The following is a 22,222-nucleotide window of genomic DNA, read 5'->3' as shown; positions in this document are numbered from 1 at the left end:
CTTCAAAGAGTTCCACATCTTCATTTCCAGTCATTCCCATGATATTTAACATATGACTTTAAATGTATAACGTAAATTTAAAACTAGACCCAAGATGTTTATAATATGAACACCGCACTCACTCCAACTGCTGAATATTCCCAAAGATAGGACCCCAAAATCCCTGAGTAAACTGGCAATCTTTCAAATCTTCATCTGTGCCAAACATTCTACCCCTTTATAGGACCACACCTGTTTTTCTTAAATACGAAAATTGAGATCTAGTAAATTCTAGCACTTACTGTACCATCCTACTGTAGGGAAGCAAGAGTTGACTAAAATTTTTGATTTGCTGTTTTACTTCCTTGTCTCTGAAAAATATTTTTAAAGATGTCATTAAAAAAAGATTACAAACTTAATTTTTAAGTAGACTACATTTTGTATGAAATGAATTAATTTCTCTATGACAACCTGTAGTTTACAGTATATATTTTGGATGAAAGTGTATGAGTCACTTACTCTTTCCATGGACCTCAGTTCACCTTTCCCAGTTTAGAGTGTTTGCGGTAGAGTCATACTGCAGGGTACTAGTTTCTAGGTAGATAGTACATTCGACTCATCTAGGGTAGTTTTAAAAATAGATCAACAAACCCTGCCCAAGACTTCTTAGATAATTTTGTGTGTGGGGGGGTGGATATGTGAGACATTTAAAATCACTGTCATAAAGGGTAAAGTCATAGCTGGTCAAGCACTGGAAAACACTATAGATAGAAACCAAGGCAGGAAAATAGGTTTTCACAGAGTGCGTTCCCCCCACACCAATCTGCTTTTTGACTTATTCCAGAATATAGAATATGGAAACAAAAATAGCATCTACTAAGTAGAAGATTTTCTCTTTAAAAAAAGAGATATTTTGATACTTTGGCATATGGCCCAGAATGACAGCACTTTATTGATCTTGGTTCTATGAAACTCCCATAATTCATCAAAGTATACCACAAATGTTTTCACTATTAATGGCACTCTTGTGGAGAATTTTGAATGTAAGTTACAGCCCTTCTCCAACTAAGGAGCAATGACCCTTTTAACTTGATGTTTCCCCTACCAGTGCTTAACTATTCTAATTCCATTTAAATTCTTAAGTATCTATAGATGATTGAGACAGATCCCAAATACGTGTCTTCAAAATCCAAAGTTTTCCATTTGAATACAAAGTATCCCAACATTGAACGGGGTGGTTCTCTATTTTTTCAAGGGAACTACTAGGGACAGGTATAGAAACTGACACCCATATGCCAGGTACTTTACATAAACCAATTCATTTTTAATCTTCCCTCTAGAGGATAATATATTGTCTTCCCTTCACAGAGGAGGAAACTGACCTTGATTTGAAAGGGTAAATAAATTGCTTAAGGTCACAGAACTAGAAAATGGAAAGATCCAGGTCTCTTCGATATGAAAGCACAATCTTTAGTTCTTTTGCCCCAATTTAGTTTTTATTTTTTATCGAAGCTATATATACACATTTTAATGATTGAATTAGTTCTATAAGGCTTAAGAAAAACAACAGTTCTCCACTTTCCTCTCTCATTTCCTGCTTCACTTTGGCAACAACTCTGTTGGCTGATTCTTTTTTTGTATTTACCTCCGTACCTCTAAATAATATGCAATATTGTCACTATTGATTTTTCAGTTTTGCTTGTATTCCTGCTATGCAAAATAACAATTCAGTTGTCTTTAAACACCCACTCCTCTCTATTTTCCTCATTTTTCCAACATAGTTACATCTTATTTTTTGTTGGATTAGGAGCTTTTACATACCGTACTTTCTTCTTATTATTTAATATTATTCACACTGAGCCATGTATTTTGTAGCTGCTTTTCCTTTCCTGAAAACTTTTTCCCTGAAAAAAAATTTGTTGGCTTTACTTCCTACTATCACAAATACAGCTCCTCAATATATTTAGACGCTTCAGGTATTTTATCAATTTCATCTTCTTATTTATTTATTTTTATTATTGTTTTACTGGGAGTATACTATGACATTTACAAAAGTTCTTACAATATATCATAGTTGAATTCACCCCTCCATCATTCTCCTTTATCCCCCCATCTTATTAGAGAAACTTCCCTGAGCTTTCTGACTTCCTAGATTGGTTGCTCTTTATGTCTAATGGAAAGCCCTCATCTTGGGACTTTACCTTGAATTTGGCAAATCCCCTTGCCCATCTCTTTCTCTAACTGAATATACTTTCAGTATTCCAACTTCTTTTCTTGTTTTACATCTCCATTTGCTGATCCAAATCTTCACCAGCTTCTTGAAAAAGAGTGCTTGGGAAGTAAAAATTTTGAATCCCTGGCTGAGCATGGTGGTTCACACTGTAATTCCAACTACTTGGAAAGTGAAGACCCAGGACCACAGTTCAGCTTGAGGCCAGCCTGTGCAAAAAGTTAGTAAGACCCTGTATCAACCAGTAAAGCTGGGTGTCCTACTGCACGTCTGTTATCCCAGCTATGAGGGAGGTATAAAATGAGGTTTTGTCCTCATTTTTCATTTTGTCCTATATTTCATTTTGTCCAGGCCAGCCTGGGAAAAACTGTGAGACCCTATTTGAAAAATAACTAAACCAAAAGGGTTGGGGTTGCAGGTCAACTGGTAGAGTGTCCACTTAGCAGGTACAAGGCCCTGAGTTCAAATCCTATTACCATCTAAAAAATTTCTTTTGGAAGCCTACATAACTGAAAATATCTCTACTCTCAGACTGACTGACAAGTTTGACCAGATTAAGAGTAACAGGCTGATACTGGAGGTATGGCTCAAATGGTAGAGCACCTGCTTTGTAAGCCAGAAGCCCTGGAGTCAAACCCCAGTCCCATCCAAAAAAAAAAAGGGAAAAAAAATAGGATAAGTACTATATCAGGTATCAAAATGGGTTTGGACTTCATCAGAACCAATGGGATTTTTTTTTGTCTCCAGTATTACTGAATTTATATTCATTACAATGGGTGCTTGCTAAGCCCTTTCAATCTAGAAATTCATCCTTCAGTTCTTAGAAATTTTCTTGAAATTCCTTTTTCCAGGCAATTTCCTTCTTTCTCCATTCCTTTCTGGGAGTCCTAGTATCTAGATGTAGAATCTGCTGGACTGGTACTCTTAATTCTCCCTATACCGCCTATCTTCTTTTCTCTTTGAGACAGTCTGGCTATGAAGCCCAGGCTGAACTTGAACTCATGACCCTCCTGCCTCAGCCTCCCATCTGCCTACCCTTTTAACATGAACTTCTCTTGTTTCATAGATACAAAATCTTAAGCCTGTTGTCTTTGGAGCCAGTACTATGCTGCCAGATGATAGTCAACCAATCCTGGATAAAGAAAGTAAAAATCGAGGTAAGAAGTGTTGCTTTAGTGGTGGTACACACGTGTAATCCCAGTTACTTGGGAGTTAGAGGCAGGAGGATTGCCAATTTAAGAGCAGCATAAGCAAAGTTAGAAAGACCCTATGTCCAAAACAAAATACAAACAAAAGGGTTATGGCTCAAGTGGTCGAGCAGTTGCCTAGCTTGCATGATGCCCTGAATTCAATCCATGGTATTACAAAAAAAAAAAACAAAAACACAAAAGTGGTGTTGTTTCAGTAGCTCCAGTGAGACTGGGAATATATATATCATACAAGTTTTTAACCAATGTTCTACTTCAGTTAGCCCAGTTCTATCAGAATAGTTGAACTTTGACCAATTATACGTATTGGTATTGACAAGCTTGAAGGTAAGATTTCTACGATTTCCCCTCAGTGGGGTGATTTGTAATTCTTTAAGGCTTACTTTTTTGACAAGTAAGAAACAAGTATGATCTGGGAACTGAGGAAAGCCCCTCTGCTGGATTTCCCCTACTGCTGAGCCTATTCTACTTCTGGGTAAATGTTCTGCTAGGATTCACACTTGTGGTGAAAGGCCAATTCAAATCCAAAGTAGTTTCAGAGTGGAGAAAAGAAATCAACGTGAATATCTGCTACCCCTTCCATCTTGCCCTAGAAAAGAAAGCCATCAGCCTTTCCGATCCCCTCAAGGCATGAATAATGAGTTCACAGTCTATCTCAGGAAAGTTGCCACCTTATTAGAGGAAGAGGTGAATAAATGTGAGAACTTTTATCTTTTCTGTATCTTAACTCTTCTCACAAAATGTATCAGGAACGAAAAGCAAAAAATTAGTCAACAGCATACCACATACACATAAATAAGATATCCTCTGTCTTGAGAAGTTAAGGCGACCTTAACTTCAAAGACAAACTAAGTGTATTTTCCTTACTTGAGGAAACAAAATGGGAGAGAACTGTCATTCCTAACATTTATAATCACTTTCAAGTGTTATATAACACAAGCAGCCAATTCCTCAAATGTCTTTAGTCTTACCTTTCAGATTATAAATTTTGGTTAAGGATATACCCATAGCACATTGCACTAAACTGCTTCTGCATTCCAATAAGCAGCTGATAAAACAGAAACTTAAATTCGTAGATCTAGCATTAGATTTTACAGTTTTTCCAAAAGCTGATTGGCTAAATTTATCAGGGATAAACAAAGTAAGACAATACCACTCACCATGCCCAAAGTTCTCCATTTTTCTGGATGTAAGAACTTGGTGAAAATTTTGATCCTATTTCCCAAGAGCTAAAATATTTCACAAAGACCACACCCACAATTCTTAGCTTTGCCCCACTTCCTTATTTTCTCCATAGTATAGGCTTAACCTCAAGGATGCATTCTAAAAAATGTGTCATTAGGTGATTTTGTTACTGTACAAACATTATAAAGTATACTTATACAAACCTAGATGGTGTAGACTACTACACATCTAGACTGTAAGCTGTAGCTACTATAGTATGTGTCTGGGCTAAGTATTTATAAAAGTTAGTAATTCTAACAAAGATTACTTAAGACTATTTATCTATGCATTACCAATAAACCATTAGTGTAAAAGGGTAGACTTTTGTTGGCTTGTATTCCTTAAAAGTCAGCCTACTCCATGCACACATATTCTGAACTGACCTAATACTTCTCACTTTATATTAAATAAGTATAAGCATGTGTATTTTCTCACCTACTCATTTTGAAACCCCCTGTGGGATCTGGCTACAGTAAAATGTCAGCTTGGTTATTACCTTTAAAGTAAGAAATTTTCTAGCAAAATTGGGAAACTGGTGACAACAAAGTGAAACTGACAGCTTATTTCAGTGTATAGAAGAACTTAATCCAGGTAGAAGCAACACCCTTTCTCAATAATATAATCAGAAAAGAGGAAAGAAATAACAATGCATTTTACTTACCAGCCTCAGCCTACCTACAGCATTTTTCCTTGACAATGAAAAAAGAGTTGTATGTATGTGTATGTGTGGTAAAGCAGGATCAGTAAAGCAGTTCTTTGCTCTTGATAATACTGGAATCTTTTCATTTATTTGGATTTACTCTAAGGAGTGTTTTGCATAAATTCCGAACCATTTTTCTGAATATTACTGATGTCCTAAGAACATCAGTAGTACTCTCTGACCCATGTGGTTTCATGAGTGAATTCTTTTACATCTTCAAAGAACAGAGTTTTCATGCCACTTAAACTACTTTAGAGCAGAGAAAGAAGGAACTCTTCCCAATTCTTTTTTAGGAAACCAGCATAACCCTGACACCAAGATCTGGCACAGATAATAAAGAAAATGATGAAATTCAGTTACTGATTTTAAATAAAAATGTTACCAGAAAAAAACAATATATGCTGAAACATTACACTATGACCAAGTGTTTGCCTCACAAACTAAAAATATACTACAATAATCTGCTATCCTAGTTAGGCAAAGAAGAAAAGCACATATAAGTTATGATACATGCCAAATTTTTTAAACAAAAGTCAATCTCACTTCCTGATAAAAATGTTAAGAAGTAATAAAAGACATCGTCTTAACACAAGAAGAAATATATACATATACACACCCCAAATGAACACACAACATTTATTATTTAAAAATGTTCTCAAAGTGGTAGCCAATGCAAACATACTACCATGCCTGCCAAAAAAATTAATCTGGCCAAAATCTAAATATCCACTCTCTGTAAAAATCCCAATAAACTAGAAATATGAAAGGAAAGCTCCTTAATAAAAAAATTTAGAAATTGATGTAAACTTCATATTTAATGATGACAAAATAAAAACATTTCTAAACAAACAAGGTAAGGATAACCAGAATCATTGTTACTTATTATTTATCACTTGTTTTGAAGATGGTAGCAATTCATTAAAGAAAGCATAAAAGGAAAAATGAGATTATATTTAAATGATTGTTTTCAAGAAAGCCCAACAGAATTTATTTAAGCAAATAAATTTAGAAGTTTAGTGTGCTCTCTCTCTCTCTGTCTCTCTCTCTCTCTATATATACCTATATATGTACTCATCTATACAAGTCATAAAATATTAGTGAATATATGGTTACAATCCCAAAAGGATTATATAAATAGAACATGAGCAGTTTACTTAAACTTTATCTGAAAGACAATGCAGTAATACCCAAGAAAGTTTTGAAAAGGAAAAATGAAGAGGGACTTAGCCTATGAATTACTAAAAAATGTCATAAAGCACATTGGTATTTCTGCAGGAAGCAACAAACAGATCAAAGCAACAGATGAGTCTAAAAAAGGCACATCTACACAATGGAATTTACTATATTAAGGAAGTATTTCTCGTCATTTCAGAAAGAACTGATTTAAACAAATGATTTATGGAAGAATGCTATCCATTCGTGAAAAATTAATTAAAAATTAAAACAAAAAATATTTTAGATGTTTAAATGAAGAAAGCATAAATATAAAGACAATATAGAATATTTTAATAATTTTTGAGTGGGGAACCGCCTTCTTAGATACAGAACCTGGGTATTTTAAACCAAAAGACTGATAGCTTTTTAAAGTATTTGCCATATTTTTCACCAAGGATTAAAATGTTACCTTACTGAAAAACAAACAAAAAAATTGTGAAAAATGGGCAAAATATATGGATAGGGCACATCCATCCATCATTTTTAGGGGAATTGAGCAAATACTTCTCTCCTAAAGGGATTATTTCTTTTTGGAAACTGTTTTTTACCGTGACTGCTGGAATGATGTGGTCTGTGAGACAGTGAAAATATCCTAGGAGCAAGACTTTCCATTTCTTGGTTAGTTAGCTACTAATTACAAAGGAGTATCTTGGTGACATTACAACAAATGGTGCTAGATACGACAAGCCTTCCACTTTACTTACAAAATGTGAAATAGCAGATCACAGAACAGTGCATAATCCCATTTTCATAAGAAAGCGGAATAACCTATTAGGCACATTTGAAAGGCACGTGGAAGACTTTGGGCTGTCTATGGTTGGCGTGCACCTTAGAAGGGCTGCACTTTCTGTTCCAGGAGAGGCTGCACGATGGGAGCACTCACAGGCCCTCTCGAATGAGGGGGACCCAAGTAATTTTTTAACAGAATGCAACTGGCTTTCTTTCCCTCCAATTTCACATCACTTCGCCGCTTTACTATCATTTCCGGTCAAAAGCAAGGGCAGTGGCACTTAACCAGGCGGCTTCACGGCGCGAGTGACAGCATGAAGAGCACAGGTTCCTGGCGGAGGGGTGTCCCCCCCCCGACTTTCTATGGCTGTCACTCCGGGCGGAGCCTCTACCTAACGTCTGGGTCCCCACCGCATGTGGGGTGCGCCGCCCGTTCTCGCCGTGACCCCCCGGGAAGTTGCCCAACTGGTCACTGACAAGGCTATGACGACACGCCACAGGAAAGTTGCGAGCGGAACTGTGCAACTGCCCCGGGAAAAACAAGAGTACAACCTATGGGAAAGTTTTCCGGACAGTCTCCACGGCGGTGCTGGCTTCCCTCAGGGAAGTCGGGGACACTCGCGACGAGGTCCACTGCCGGCCACGCCCCGCCGCCCTCAGCCCCCTGGGGCCCGAGGATCTGAGTCCCCGAGGTGGCGGGCTGGAACGCTGACCCGCGCGACTTCCCTCACCCCGCGTCCCTCCAGGCTCCGCGAACCCGCGGCCTCGGCAGCTCGTCGGGTTCTCTCCCGGAGGCGCCCGCACCGCAGACGCGTCCGTCTCGCTCACGCACACACACGCTCTGCGTCCCCGCGCCCCGCGCCCCGCGGAGTCGGACACACCAACTCGCTCACCAAGTTTCGACTATAGTTTAGGGATTCCGAGCGCTCTCTCACGCCACAGATCGCCGGCGCCCCGCAGACTGACTGCAACCGGAAGTTGTTTTCCGTTCCAGTTCAGAGGGCAGCGCCTGCGCGCCAAGCCCAGGGCCAGGCCGGGACCCCTCCGGCTCCGCCCCGCCCACCGGACCCCGCCCACCGAAGAAGTCCCGCCCAGCCCAACCCCACCCAGCCGTCACCGGAATAGCGTCAAGCACAGAAGGGAGCCCAATGTTAAGTTTAAAGGTCATTTGAGAATCTTAGCTAGAATTTTGGCCAAGCAATAAATAATCAGGTCTACCATCTCCCTGTAAAATGTATAATAATCATCTGAGATACTCAAGATGTAGTTCCACCAATCAACCCTGAGAGCTCCCAGCTCAGATGAGCTAGAGTGAGGCCCGCGAACCTAAATGTTCAAAAGATCCCCCGTATCCACGTCATAAAGGGTTTCGTGTCCACAGTTTGAGAATCATTACACGCGCACATACGCATTTGGTTTTTTTCCCCAACTACTACAATCAATAAACGTACTTGCTAAAGTTCATTTGTTAGTAAATGGAAAGTAGAACTTTATTAGAAAACTACCCATGCAATTTCCAATAGCCATGCTTGAATTTTCTCCAAGAGAGAAATTTTAGGCAGACACAGGAAGAAAAGCATCTTTTTCCTGTTAAAGGAAGAGGATCAGGTTCTGGCTGTTCCAGTTTCTCCCCGTACTTCTGAACTACATTTACACTTGTTTTCTTAGACCAGTAAATCCAAGGATTTAAAAACCTGCCAGTCTGCACCACGTTGTATCTGGTTAGCTTGGCTATTGGGCTCACTCTTAAAAGTTAAAGTCAAAACATAGTTTAAAAATATTTTTTAACAAGCATATAAAATTTGAACCAGTTGAATATTTTCTTGTAATGGGTAATTGACTTATAATACTTGAAGAAAAAAAAAAAAAACACTGCTCTTCTGAGAGCAGTTTTACGATCACAGCAAAATTGAAAGGAAAGTCCTGAAGTTTCCCTATATGTCTTCCCACATGCAAGCCACCCACATTATCAACATCCCTTAGCAGAGTGATGCTGGAGAAACTGCCATAAACATCAATGTGCTGATTTTTGTGTAGAAAAAAAAATTTTTTTTCAACTCCTTTGTGTACCACAAAGGAATAATTGCTGGGTCATCTGGCTAAAAGTGTGCTTAGTTTTGTAAGAAATTGTCAAATATCTTCTGAGGTAGCTACACCATTTTGCATTTCCACCAGCAATGAATGAGAGTTCCTGTTCCTACTAATCCTCGCCTGCATTGGGTCAATGTTCTGGATTTAGACCATTCTAAAGGTTATGTAATGGTATTCAATTGTTTTAAGTTGCAAATTCCTCTTGTTAACGTGAAGTAGAGTATCTTTTAACAAGCTTATTTGTCATCAGTACAACTTCTTTGGGTAGGTGTCTACAAAGGTTTTTAGCTAATTTTTAATTTTTTTTATTTTCGTGTTGAGCTTTAAGTGTTCTTTTGCATATTTTGGATAACAGTTCCTTATCAGATATGTGGCTTATCTTTACATTCTCTTGACAATGTCTTCTGAGGAGCAGAAGAGTGTTTGTTTTTTTTTTAATTTCAGTGAAGTCTAGCTAATTCAGCACTAATTCTGAGTACATTTGAAGATGCTGCTTTGAAGATTTCTGATTGAAATTGTAGAACTTAATAATAAGATACTCTGAATGTAAGGCTGAATGCATGGGCATTTTGAAATATGGGGGTACTAAAAACACTGAATAAGGAAAGAAAAGTCTAAATGTACACATTTCTCAGATTTTTTTTCTCTTTCCATTCCTACGACTTTGTAATCTTGAATGAAGTAGCTGTATATGTGAAATGTGCATGAATGCTCATAGAATTATTTTAGATGGATGAAATTTTCTTAAATGGTATCTCATCCTGTAATGTTGACATACAGTATGTTTAATGAAGATTGAGGATAGGGATTAGGTATTTATTTGAGGAATAATCATTTAAAAGAATGAGGTAATTTTACCCCAGTTTTCCTTCACTCATGTTAATATATGCCTTTGGTGAGTAAGCAGTGGGGTGAAAACGGAACTTCAGACTTACTAAAAATACTTGGGGGCCTATTTCTTAAACTGCTTAATATTTTGAAAGTTCAGAATATAAATCTAGGAACAAGGAAACTTGTCAAGATAAACACTACAATGTGAAATGTCAAATATGATCTCAGTTGTCTTTGATGTGAAAGATCATTATCAATAGAATATGGTTGACTTTTGATTTAAGATGACATCTGAACTAGCAGTTTGTATTTCAGACTCTCTAACTAAAATGTGTATGAAAAATCAGAAAAGTATGAGCACTCATAACATTGTGTGAGGAAGAAGGCAGGACTGATGATAAATACCACTGTTACAGCTGTGCTCGCTTTTCAAGGCTTGCTCCCTTCATCCTGAGTCTTCTCACAGGAATGTCTTTGCTCCTTCATACAGAGACATTATGAGACTGTGGCAGAATTTGACAGGATTTTCTACCAATTGAAAAAATGGTAGAGCAGAATGGATCAAGCACTTTGTTATTGAAGGCCATCAAGCCTGGTGGCCCGAAAGATACCAAGGTTCCTACTTATGTATCAGACAATAACTCTAGTATTATGTATGTTCTGGATGTAGTATTTTATACCTTTTTTGCTCTAAAGTTCCCCATCTGTATCTCTATTACACATTTTGGATCTATCATTTGGAAAATAACAGTATCCCAATGGGAGTGGATGAGTATGATGCTCTGAATCCAAGCATGTAAAACCAATAATGAAAGGGTTTGAGTAGACAGAGCTGGATGCTTCACTCACTCTGGAGGGTTTAATTTTTTTCATACTTTTTATTTTTTGAGGGAAGGCTATTAATTGCTTCTGATTGACCAGGAATTCTCTTTTTCAGAGTAAAATACATAGGTATTAAATGTAAGGGATCTCACTTTAGCCCAGCACCCACAGAGTCAAAGTTGATAAATGTCAGCTTTAATCCAAAAAGTTAGCTGTGAACTAACTTTCTAGCAAGGGTAAGGTCCTGAGTTCAAATCCCAGTTCTGAAACAATAATACCAAGTTGTATTCAGACAATGGAATAATATATGGACAGGGCTTGACCTATGGGAGGAACTTAGGAATATTGGCTAATATAGAGAATTTCTGTAACTAGGTAGTTATATATACATCAAGTTATTCAAAGTAGAACTCAACAACAAAAGTAAAGACAAAAAACATGCAAACAGCTGGAAACTAAATAACTCATTACTTAATGAAGAATGGACCATCGATGCAATAAAAGAAGAAATTAAAAAGTTCCTGGAAGTCAATGAAAATGAAAACACAACCAACCGGAACCTATGGGACACAGCTAAGGCAGTCTTGAGAGGAAAGTTTATAGCCATGAGTGCATATATTAAAAAGATTGAAAGATCCCAAATCAATGACCTAATGATACATCTCAAACTCCTAGAAAAACAAGAACAAGCAAATCCCAAAACAAATAGAAGGAGAGAAATAATAAAAATAAGAGCTGAAATCAATGAAATAGAAACCAAAAAAACCATACAAAGAATTAAGAAACAAAAAGTTGGTTCTTTGAAAAAATAAACAAGATCGATAGACCCCTGGCAAACCTGACTAAAATGAGGAGAGAAAAAACCCAAATTAGTAGAATCAGGAATGCAAAAGGGGAGATAACAACAAACACCATGGAAGTCCAGGAAATCATCAGAGACTACTTTGAGAACCTATATTCAAATAAATTTGAAAATCTAAAAGAAATGGACAGATTTCTAGATACATATGATCATCAAAAACTGAACCAAGAGGAAATTAATCACCTGAATAGACCTATAACACAAAATGAAATTGAAGCAGCAATCAAGAGTCTCCCCAAAAAGAAAGTCCAGGACCTGATGGATTCTCTGCTGAATTCTATCAGACCTTTAAAGAAGAACTGATACCAACCCTCCTTAAACTGTTCCACTAAATAGAAAGGGAAGGAAAACTGCCAAACACATTTTATGAAGCCTGTATTACACTTATCCCAAAACCAGGCAAAGACACCTCCAAAAAGAACTATAGGCCAATCTCCTTAATGAACATTGATGCAAAAATCCTCAACAAAATAATGGCAAACCGAATTCAGCAACACATCAAAAAGATTATTCACCACAACCAAGTAGGCTTCATCCCAGGGATGCAGGGGTGGTTCAACATACGAAAATCAATAAACGTAATAAACCACATTAACAGAAGCAAAGACAAAAACCACTTGATCATCTCAATAGATGCAGAAAAAGCCTTTGATAAGATCCAACATCATTTCATGATAAAAGCTCTAAGAAAACTAGGAATAGAAGGAAAGTACCTCAACATTATAAAAGCTATATATGACAAACCTACAGCCAGCATTATACTAAAATCAGGAACCAGACAAGGATGCCCACTCTCTCCACTCCTATTCAACATAGTACTGGAATTCCTAGCCAGAGCAATTAGGCAAGAAGAAGGAATAAAAGGAATACAAATAGGTAAAGAAACTGTCAAAATATCCCTATTTGCAGACGACATGATCCTATACCTTAAAGACCCAAAAAACTCTACTCAGAAGCTTCTAGACATCATCAATAGCTATAGCAAGGTAGCAGGATATAAAATCAACATAGAAAAATCATTAGCATTTCTATACACTTACAATGAGCAAACTGAAAAAGAATGTATGAAAACAATTCCATTTACAATAGCCTCAAAAAAAATCAAATACCTAGGTGTAAACCTAACAAAAGATGTGAAAGACCTCTACAAGGAAAACTATACACTTCTGAAGAAAGAGATTGAGGAAGACTATAGAAAGTGGAGAGATCTCCCATGCTCATGGATTGGTAGAATCAACATAGTAAAAATGTAGATACTCCCCAAAGTAATCTACATGTTTAATGCAATTCCCATCAAAATTCCAATGACATTCATTAAAGAGATTGAAAAATCTACCGTGAAATTTATATGGAAACACAAGAGGCCACAAATAACCAAGGCAATACTTAGTCAAAAGAACAATGCAGGAGGTATCACAATACCTGACTTCAAACTATATTACAAAGCAATAACAATAAAAACAGCATGGTACTGGCACAAAAACAGACATGAAGACCAGACAGAATAGAGGACCCAGATATGAAGCCACACAACTATAAGCAACTTATCTTTGACAAAGGAGCTAAAAATATATGATGGAGAAATAGCAGCCTCTTCAACAAAAACTTCTGGGAAAACTGGTTAGCAGTCTGCAAAAAACTGAAACTAGATCCATGTATATCACCCTATACCAAGATTAACTCAAAATGGATCAAGGATCTTAATATTAGACCCCCAAACTCTTAAGTTGATACAAGAAAGAGTAGGAAATACTCTGGAGTTAGTAGGTATAGGTAAGAACTTTCTCAATGACACCCCAGCAGCACAGCAACTAAGAGATAGCATAGATAAATGGGACCTCATAAAACTAAAAAGCTTCTGTTCATCAAAAGAAATGGTCTCTAAACTGAAGAGAACACCCTCAGAGTGGGAGAAAATATTTGCCAACTATACATCAGACAAAGGACTGATAACCAGAATATACAGGGAACTTAAAAAACTAAATTCTCCCAAAACTAATGAACCAATAAAGAAATGGGCAAGTGAACTAAACAGAACTTTCTCAAAAGAAGAAATTCAAATGGCCAGAAAACACATGAAAAAATGCTCACCATCTCTAGCAATAAAGGAAATGCAAATTAAAACCACGCTAAGATTCCACCTCACCCCTGTTAGAATAGCCATCATCAGCAACACCACCACCAACAGGTGTTGGCGAGGATGCGGGGAAAAAGGAACCCTCTTACACTGTTGGTGTGAATGTAGACTAATACAACCACTCTGGAAAAAAATTTGGAGGCTACTTAAAAAGCTGGATATCGATCTACCATTTGATCCAGCAATACCACTCTTGGGGATATACCCAAAAGACTGTTACTCCAGAGGCACCTGCACATCCATGTTTATTGTGGCACTATTCACAATAGCCAAGTTATGGAAACAGCCAAGATGCCCCACCACTGACAAATGGATTAAGAAAATGTGGTATCTATACACAATGGAATTTTATGCAGCCATGAAGAAGAACGAAATGTTATCATTCGCTGGTAAATGGATGGAATTGGAGAACATCATTCTGAGTGAGGTTAGCCTGGCCCAAAAGACCAAAAATCATATGTTCTCCCTCATATGTGGACATTAGATCAAGGGCAAACACAACAAGGAGATTGGACTATAAGCACATGATAAAAGCGAGAGCACACAAAGAAGGGGTGAGGATAGGTAAGACACCTAAAAAACTAGCTAGCATTTGTTGCCCTTAATGCAGAGAAACTAAAGCAGATACCTTAAAGCAACTGAGGCCAATAGGAAAAGGGGAACAGGTACTAGAGAAAAGGTTAGATCAAAAAGAATTAACCTAGAAGGTAACACCCACGCACAGGAAATCAATGTGAATCAATGCCCTGTATAGCTATCCTTATCTCAACCAGCAAAAACCCTTGTTCCTTCCTATTATTGCTTATACTCTCTCTACAACAAAATTAGAAATAAGGGCAAAATAGTTTCTGCTGGGTATTGGGGGGGGAGAGGGAGGGGGCGGAGTGGGTGGTAAGGGAGGGGGTGGGGGCAGGGGGGGAGAAATGAACCAAGCCTTGTATGCCCATATGAATAATAAAAGAAAAATGAAAAAAAAAGTTATTCAATATTTAAATGAATAATCATGATTAACACTTAAAATGTCTTTAAAAGGGACATTTAAGGGCCATAAGGAAGCTTAGATATTGGACTTACTAGAAAGCACTTTCATACAACTGACTTAACTATGTCCAAACAGCTAAAGGAAACCCATGGACAAAGAACCAAGAAAATCAGGAAGTGACGTATAAGAATAGCTGTATGAAATGAGAATAGCTGGATGTGGTGGCATATACTTGTATTACCAGCACTAGGGAGGTAGAGACAAGAGGATTATAAATTTGAGGCCAGACTTGGCTATGTGAGTTCAAGGTCAGCTTGAGCTGCATAGGAAAAACAGGATTGGGGATGTAGCTCAGTGGTAGTGCAATTGCCTAGCATGTGCAAGGCCCTGGGTTCAATCCTCTGACTGCAAAAAACAAACAAAACAAAAAAGAACAAAATGAGAATATAAGTAAAGAAAAATTATGAAAAAGAACAAAATAGAAATTTTGGTGCTCAATTGTAAAATCACAAATACAAATTCATTAGAGTGGTTCAACAGCAAATTTAAGCAGGCAAAGAATGTGATGATAGAAAAATTGGAATTACTAGTTAGAGAACTAGAAAAAAGATTGAAGAAAAATGAACAGAAACCAAGGGTGATGTGTGGGGCATCGTCAAATTAACCCACATAGGTATGATGGAAGTCTAGAAGGAGAAGTGAGAAAGATTATTTGTAGAAACAACAGATGAAAACTTTGCAGTTTGATAGAAGATTGAATCTGCACATTTGAAGAGCTCAACATCAACTATCAAAAGACAAAGATGAAGAGAGAATCTTGAAATATCAAGAGAGAAGTAGCCCATTATTTGAAAGGGATCTTCAGTAAAATTAAATGTTGCTTTGAAAGCATAGAAGCTAAAATGGAGTAGGATGACATATTTAAAGTGCTGGAGAAAAAGTGTCTATATCCAGCAAAGCTATCCTTCAAAAATATTTAAAAAGAAAGCAAAATGGTATAAGAAATGCATAAATCAAATAGCAAACTGGCAGAAGTAAATCCTTCCTTATCAATAAGGAAGAACTGGACAGAATGAATAATCCAATATGATCAAATGTCTAGAAGAGACTTACTTTAGATGCAAAGATACAAATAGATGAAAGGAAAAGAGATGAAAAAAGATTTTCCATGCAAATAGTAATCAAAAGAGAAATGAGTGGCTATATTAGCAGTAGACAAAATAGACTATAAGTCAAAAAACTGTCAGAGGAGACAAACAAGAACATAATGTATTAAAAAAGGATCATTCATCAAGAAGATATAGCAATCATACACATATACCCACCAAACAATAAGGCTCTAAAATAAATGAAACAAACGTTGACCAAACTAAAAGGAGATATAGTACTGCAATAATCATTGGAGACTTCATTACGCCCCTCTAATAATGGTTAGAAAAACAGTAGATCAGAAAGGGAAGAGACAACTTGAGTAATACTATATATCAGCTCTGACTAATAGATGTAAATAGAACACTGATCTTTTCCAGGATAGGCCACAAAAAAAAAAAAAAATTAAAAAATTAAGAAAATCACACAAAGTATCTTCTCCAACCAAAATGGAATGAAGTTAGAAATCAATAATTTGTGGAAAACTGGAAAATTCATGAATATGGGAACCAATGAGTCATAAAAGAAAACATAAAGGCAATTAGATTTTGTTGCAGGTGAATGAAGACAAAGTTGCAAAATACCAGAATTTATAGGAGACAGTGAAAGCAGTGCTCAGTGAGAAATGAATGGCAGTAACATCCACATTGCAAAAACCAATCAATAGCCTAACTTTGTACCTCAAGGAACCAGAAAACAAAGAAACAACTAAATCTAGAACTAACAAAAAGGAACTAACAAAGATCAGAGCAGAAATAAATCAAAGAATATAAAATAAAAGAATCAATGAAATAAAAAGATTTGGCTTAAGAATAACAAACTTACCATATAAATGGAGATGTTAATAATGAGGACAATGAGTTGTGAGGGAAAGCAGGATGGCATGGGAATTGTCTGTAGTGAATGCTTAATTTTTTTGTAAATCTAAAACTGCTTTAAAACAAACACCATTTACTATCCTAAATTATTGGGGGGGTTGCTGTTGTTTATTTATTTTGTTTTTTTGGGCAGTACTAGGGTTTGAACTCAGGGCTTCACACTTGTGAGGCAGGTGATCTACCACTTGATCCACACCTAAATAATTTGCTTTGGTTATTTTTCAGATAGGATCTCACTTTTTGCCCAGGGCTGGTTTTGAACTATAATCCTCCTATCTCTGCCTCCCACATAACTGAGATTACAGGCATGTACCAACATGTCCAGTCCTAAATAACTTATTAATCAAGAAGAAAATAAAACCACAATGAAAAACTATAAGGTTGTCAGACACGGACGGGGCTGGGGCCTATAATCCTACTCAGGGGGATCGTGGTTCCAGGCCAGCCAGCGTAAAAAGTTGGGGAGAGCCCACCTCAACCAATAAAAATCTGGGTGTGATAGTGTGCACCTGTCATCCCAGCTACACAGGAAGTATAAATAAGAGGACTGCAGTCCAGGCCCACCCAGAATAAATGTAATAAATACACTACCAGAGAAATAATAAAAGCAAAAAGGACTGGGGTGTGGCTCAAGTAGTTTGAAATCAAAACTCAAGGTCCTTAGTTCAAACTCCAGTACCAACAAACAAACAAACAAAAACCCTGGGAGGCAGAATGCATGTTGAGCTTTTGAGAGACCCCAGATTCAATACCCAGCACCAAAGCACCCCCCCAAACAAAACAAAACAACCCAAAAACTGTAATATAATAACATGAAAGTGACATATAAAAAGTTATAAGATGTAGTTAAAATGGACTATAAATTTCCTAGTCTTAAATATTTTCATTAAAAAAAGGCAAGAATTAAAAATACACAAACTAAGCATTCAACTCACCAATGAAGATAAGTAAATTAGTCTTGAAAAGTATCAAGAAACTATTTTAAAAGCTAACTATAAAAGTTTTCATCCAGGAGATTAACTCTGTGACATGACCAACAAGAAAAAAATTTAAAAAGAGAGCAAGCAAGAGAGAAAAAAATGTAAATGAACAAAATGAGCAAGGAAAAAGGGTTATTCATATAATTAAGGAGACGATTAAAAACGTGTAAGACAATGCCACGTATGCCAATACACTTGAAAAATTTGATTAAATGATTCATTTTCAAGCAAAAGTAAATAATCTAAACTGTGTGAAAAAAACAGCATGAAACAGAATGGATAAATAACAATAGAGGTTATTGGAAAATCTTTTAATGAATTACTTCCAATGGGGTCTACCAAGGCCAAACCGTGTTATGGTTTTGTTCTTTATACATAGCAAGGGACAGATAAGTTCCATTAAACTTTTTTTAGAAGATAAAACAGTTTAACATTTTTATAATTTCACTGTATGAAACTAGACTAACTTTAATAAAGAACCCATGAATATAGTCTCCAGAAAATAAAAATACAGACTAATTTCACTTATGAATATGAATACAAAAATTCTCAGTAAATTACAAACACTTGTTTTTCAGCACATATTTTCTTAATATAAATTGAGTACAAGATTAATTAATTTGGACACACATTCTACAGACCACTGTTGGTTGTAACTAAAGAAAGCTGTTTGCACAAAGCAAAGAACAGCTGCTTTGTTTATGTATCTGGTTGTTCTGCCTGGATATGCCTCCTTGGCTTCTGCCACATTGTTTTCATTCTTTTCTGTTAGTTTGAGTTGTGAACTGAATTGTGAAGCCAAAATAATTGGGGGGCGGCGGGGGCAGGGTGTCTAACCATGTGGATTGAAGAGAAAAAGAGGAAATATGGAGGTTTGGCTTAGTTTGATCAACTAATTTATTATTTTAATCTGAGGAATAACAAAATATAGTTTACAATTATAAATCTTCCTTTACTACAGAAGCACTCATACTTGTAACAGGACTCCTGGTAACGTGGAATTGTAAAAATGCAATTACTGCATTGTGTCACAGTAGAACACTATGTAAAAGTATAAAAGCCATACAGTTGTCTCTTGTGGTATAAAAAAGACATTGAATACAGTTTAATGTGAAGTCTTGATTTTTTTCTTAAATACACCCTTAACAAACTAGGATATTTGGTAATTATTTGTTTTTCATGATAAATGTGTTCATCTCAAACCATGAGCCAATGTTAATCTCAATGTTAACCACTAGGGAAATTCCCACTGAGATTAAAAAATAAGACAAGGTTGGCTATGCTATCCTATGTTATTAAGCTTTGTTTACAAACTCTGGCCAATGTGGTGAGAAGATAAAAGGAAGGAGACATATTTATACATTTTCTATTTAGGCACCACATGTGAGTTACTTAAAATAATTTTTAAAAAATCAAAAGGGCAGCATGAAATATAAAATTATGAAATCAAAATGCTAGCGGTAATTATTTAGAAATGTGTTGGAAAGAATCTCCTTACTACACAGACAAGAAAGATATCCCTACAATACACAAGAAGAAGACAAAATAAAACGTATTAGAATGCATTCTACACTAAACAAGGAACTTTACATTTACTGAGACTCTAAAGCATGGAAACACACAGAATGTCCACAAACAGGAAGGTTTTATACTACAAGAATGATCATTTCCTCCAACTTAGTGCCTAAGTTTCAGGGGAATTTAACAGCTCTATTTGAATCATCCAGTTAGCTATCTCTCCTGGTTCCAAATGTTTAAGAAAAAAAATTAGACATTGCTCTAGGACCTCACTTGGCTGCTGGCATGAATCTCAGGCAGGTTGGACCAATATACTGCTCCACATCTTCCCAGAAGCTGACCAGTGTGTCCAACTATGCACACAAGGAAAGGGAGGGCAGCTGAGTGAGAAAGGATACAGCTTCTAGGAATGCCACGGCTATTCTGTAACTTTGGTGGAATAATTTTCCTTTTTATTCATATTATAGCTTGGGTAAAACATCTCCATATACTGTTTCAATATTGTAAGAAAGCCGGGCTGTAGTAACAGAAAGCCATGGAAAAAATAGTGATATGAATTTACATTTAAGCCCTTCCTGACTCTGCCAGTTAAGAGTTGCCACTAAAGATCCTGTGACTATTTTTTTCAATAAATGACAGCTCTTAATACTGCAATAGTGATAATGGGTCTTGGTGTTTAATCTTTTTGAACTACCAATGTTCCCTATGGTTATTTTATTTCTATAAGAAAATACTACATAATCTTTAATATTTATTTTTAATTATGAAAATAAAAGGGTCAGTTGGTCACAGACTAAGACTTGATTACTTTAATTTCATAAGTTTGAATATTTTAAAACAGGAAATGCAGAGTTGTCTATAAGGTTAATACTTTACTCTCATGAAACATTCATTATCATGTGCTTCTCATGAAGTAGAAATATACTAAAGTTACTGTTTGAATAGACACACTGGATGGGGCTAGAATTGATTTTTTTAAATGTAAGTAAAAAATGTGTGAATAAACTTACTTTCAATTTACTTTTCAGCCTAGTAAGTTCTATCCAACTTAGGCCAAATATCTTTTAAGCCTTACATTATACTATAAAAATCACTCTTTGGAGAAGGCTCATATTCCAGATATAACTTTAAAAACTCATTTCAATTAGAGACATAATAGATTCTATCTTAAAAGTTAGAAAGGAAAAGTATCACAGTATTTTAAATTCTCCTTGAATCTTGGCTTTTTTAAGACCAAATTTCTAACTATGACAATGATTACAAAGGCATTTATTGACTCATGTCACAAATTACACAGCTAACAAAGTGGAATAAATCTATAATACTTAAGACATCCTAGCCACCTTGCTAGGTTGAGAATTGATAAGAGCTAATAAAATTTGATTACCTCTTCTCCAGGTTACAAGTCTTCCTTCACAGACTATTTCTTCTTAAAGATATAGGCATTTCACATTCTGGACACTATTCACACAGGTCTACCAGTGCTTCCCAAACTGTCTGTCCTGAGGTCTCCCTTCTGTTGAACTGGGAACTTCCACTGAGAAATCCCCTGTCTTGAAGACTTCCTTATTTGTACCTATCAACAGCCAATCATGGCCAGATATTGAAATGAAGCAAAAACTACCAGAAAATGTTCTGTAAACCACCCGTGACTGTAACTCTGACTTCCTTTTGAAGCAAAGATACTTTGCCTGAATAGTGAAGACATTTTAACAAAAAGTTAGAAATTATAAACACAAAAATGTTTCTGGATGAAACATATTTTCATGTAAAAAATTTAAAAGTAAGCTTATTTGATAAATGACTTTCTAGCTTTAAAGGAGTTACATTTTGATCTAAGCAGTCTATTTATAAACAATAGGCAAATTTGACTATAGTTGTCCTTTCTTCGTGGCCTACACAGGTCACTTAGGTGAAGCCTAATAAATATAAGGTTTATCCTTGGATTCCAGAGCCTAATCTCAGGTACTCAAAAGAGGGGTGAAATAAAGAAGGCTCTTTGGACAGCTTTTCTCCTTTCAGAACTAAGGTCACTGTTCATGTAGATGAATGTATGATCTAACACTCTGGGGAAGTGCTTTACAAATGCATGTATTTCTCTCAGGCTGCTTGGAGCAAAAGATCAAGTTTTACATGCAAATGGAAGGCAGCGTATGCACTACAGACATTTTTCTTTGTTATAAAATTTTAGAGTTGGAAATGTCCTCAGACATCATCTGTTCCATTTCCTTTTTATTAGAGATGAGGAAACAGGAGACGGTAAATGCTCAATGTCAGAAAGAAAGTTAGAAGCAATACTCAGATTACAGTCTCAGTCTTTTCAATACCTGATTTATTGTATTACGCCCTCCCATATCAAATAATTGAACTGGAAAAAACTGTAACAATTGAGCAATCTCCTTGTTCAGTTCCTGCATTGTCCAGATGAGAAGTCTGAGGAGGGTCGCACACAAAGTTCCAATGAGTAAGAGGACTAGAATTTACAACTTCTGATTTGTAGTCTAGTTTCTTCTCTATTTTAAACATTGCCCTCTCTTAAATTATATGTTAAATAAATCTGAAATATTGCTACTTATGGTGGAATTATTCTATAAAAATAATTTTAAACATATCTAAACTGCTGAATAAGCTTACAATTAAAACATTCCATTTACTCATCGAATATATAATAAAGTATAAAATTTCCT

General features: G+C 36.3%; 1 protein-coding gene across 5 annotated transcripts in view; it reads right to left on the bottom strand.

The window, feature by feature from the left end:
• Positions 1–21,082, bottom strand: part of Tank (TRAF family member associated NFKB activator) — an 80,910-nt gene extending 59,828 nt beyond the window's left edge. For 2 of the 5 annotated variants that reach the window (XR_012447221.1, XM_020173287.2), the window contains exon 1: positions 8,179–8,311. The gene's annotated coding sequence lies outside the window, so the exon portion shown is untranslated. Of the gene's footprint in view, positions 1–8,178; positions 8,312–20,922 lie in introns of those variants that run through there. The other 3 variants (XM_074070946.1, XM_020173286.2, XM_020173288.2) reach the window with 3 other exon arrangements.
• Between the last annotated feature and the right edge of the window lie 1,140 nt (positions 21,083–22,222).

This window comes from Castor canadensis, chromosome 4, assembly GCF_047511655.1.
Source record: "Castor canadensis chromosome 4, mCasCan1.hap1v2, whole genome shotgun sequence".
Taxonomy (NCBI): domain Eukaryota; kingdom Metazoa; phylum Chordata; class Mammalia; order Rodentia; family Castoridae; genus Castor; species Castor canadensis.
The sequence above is the reverse complement of the archived record's forward strand: the minus strand, read 5'-3'. Positions and strand labels throughout refer to the sequence as shown.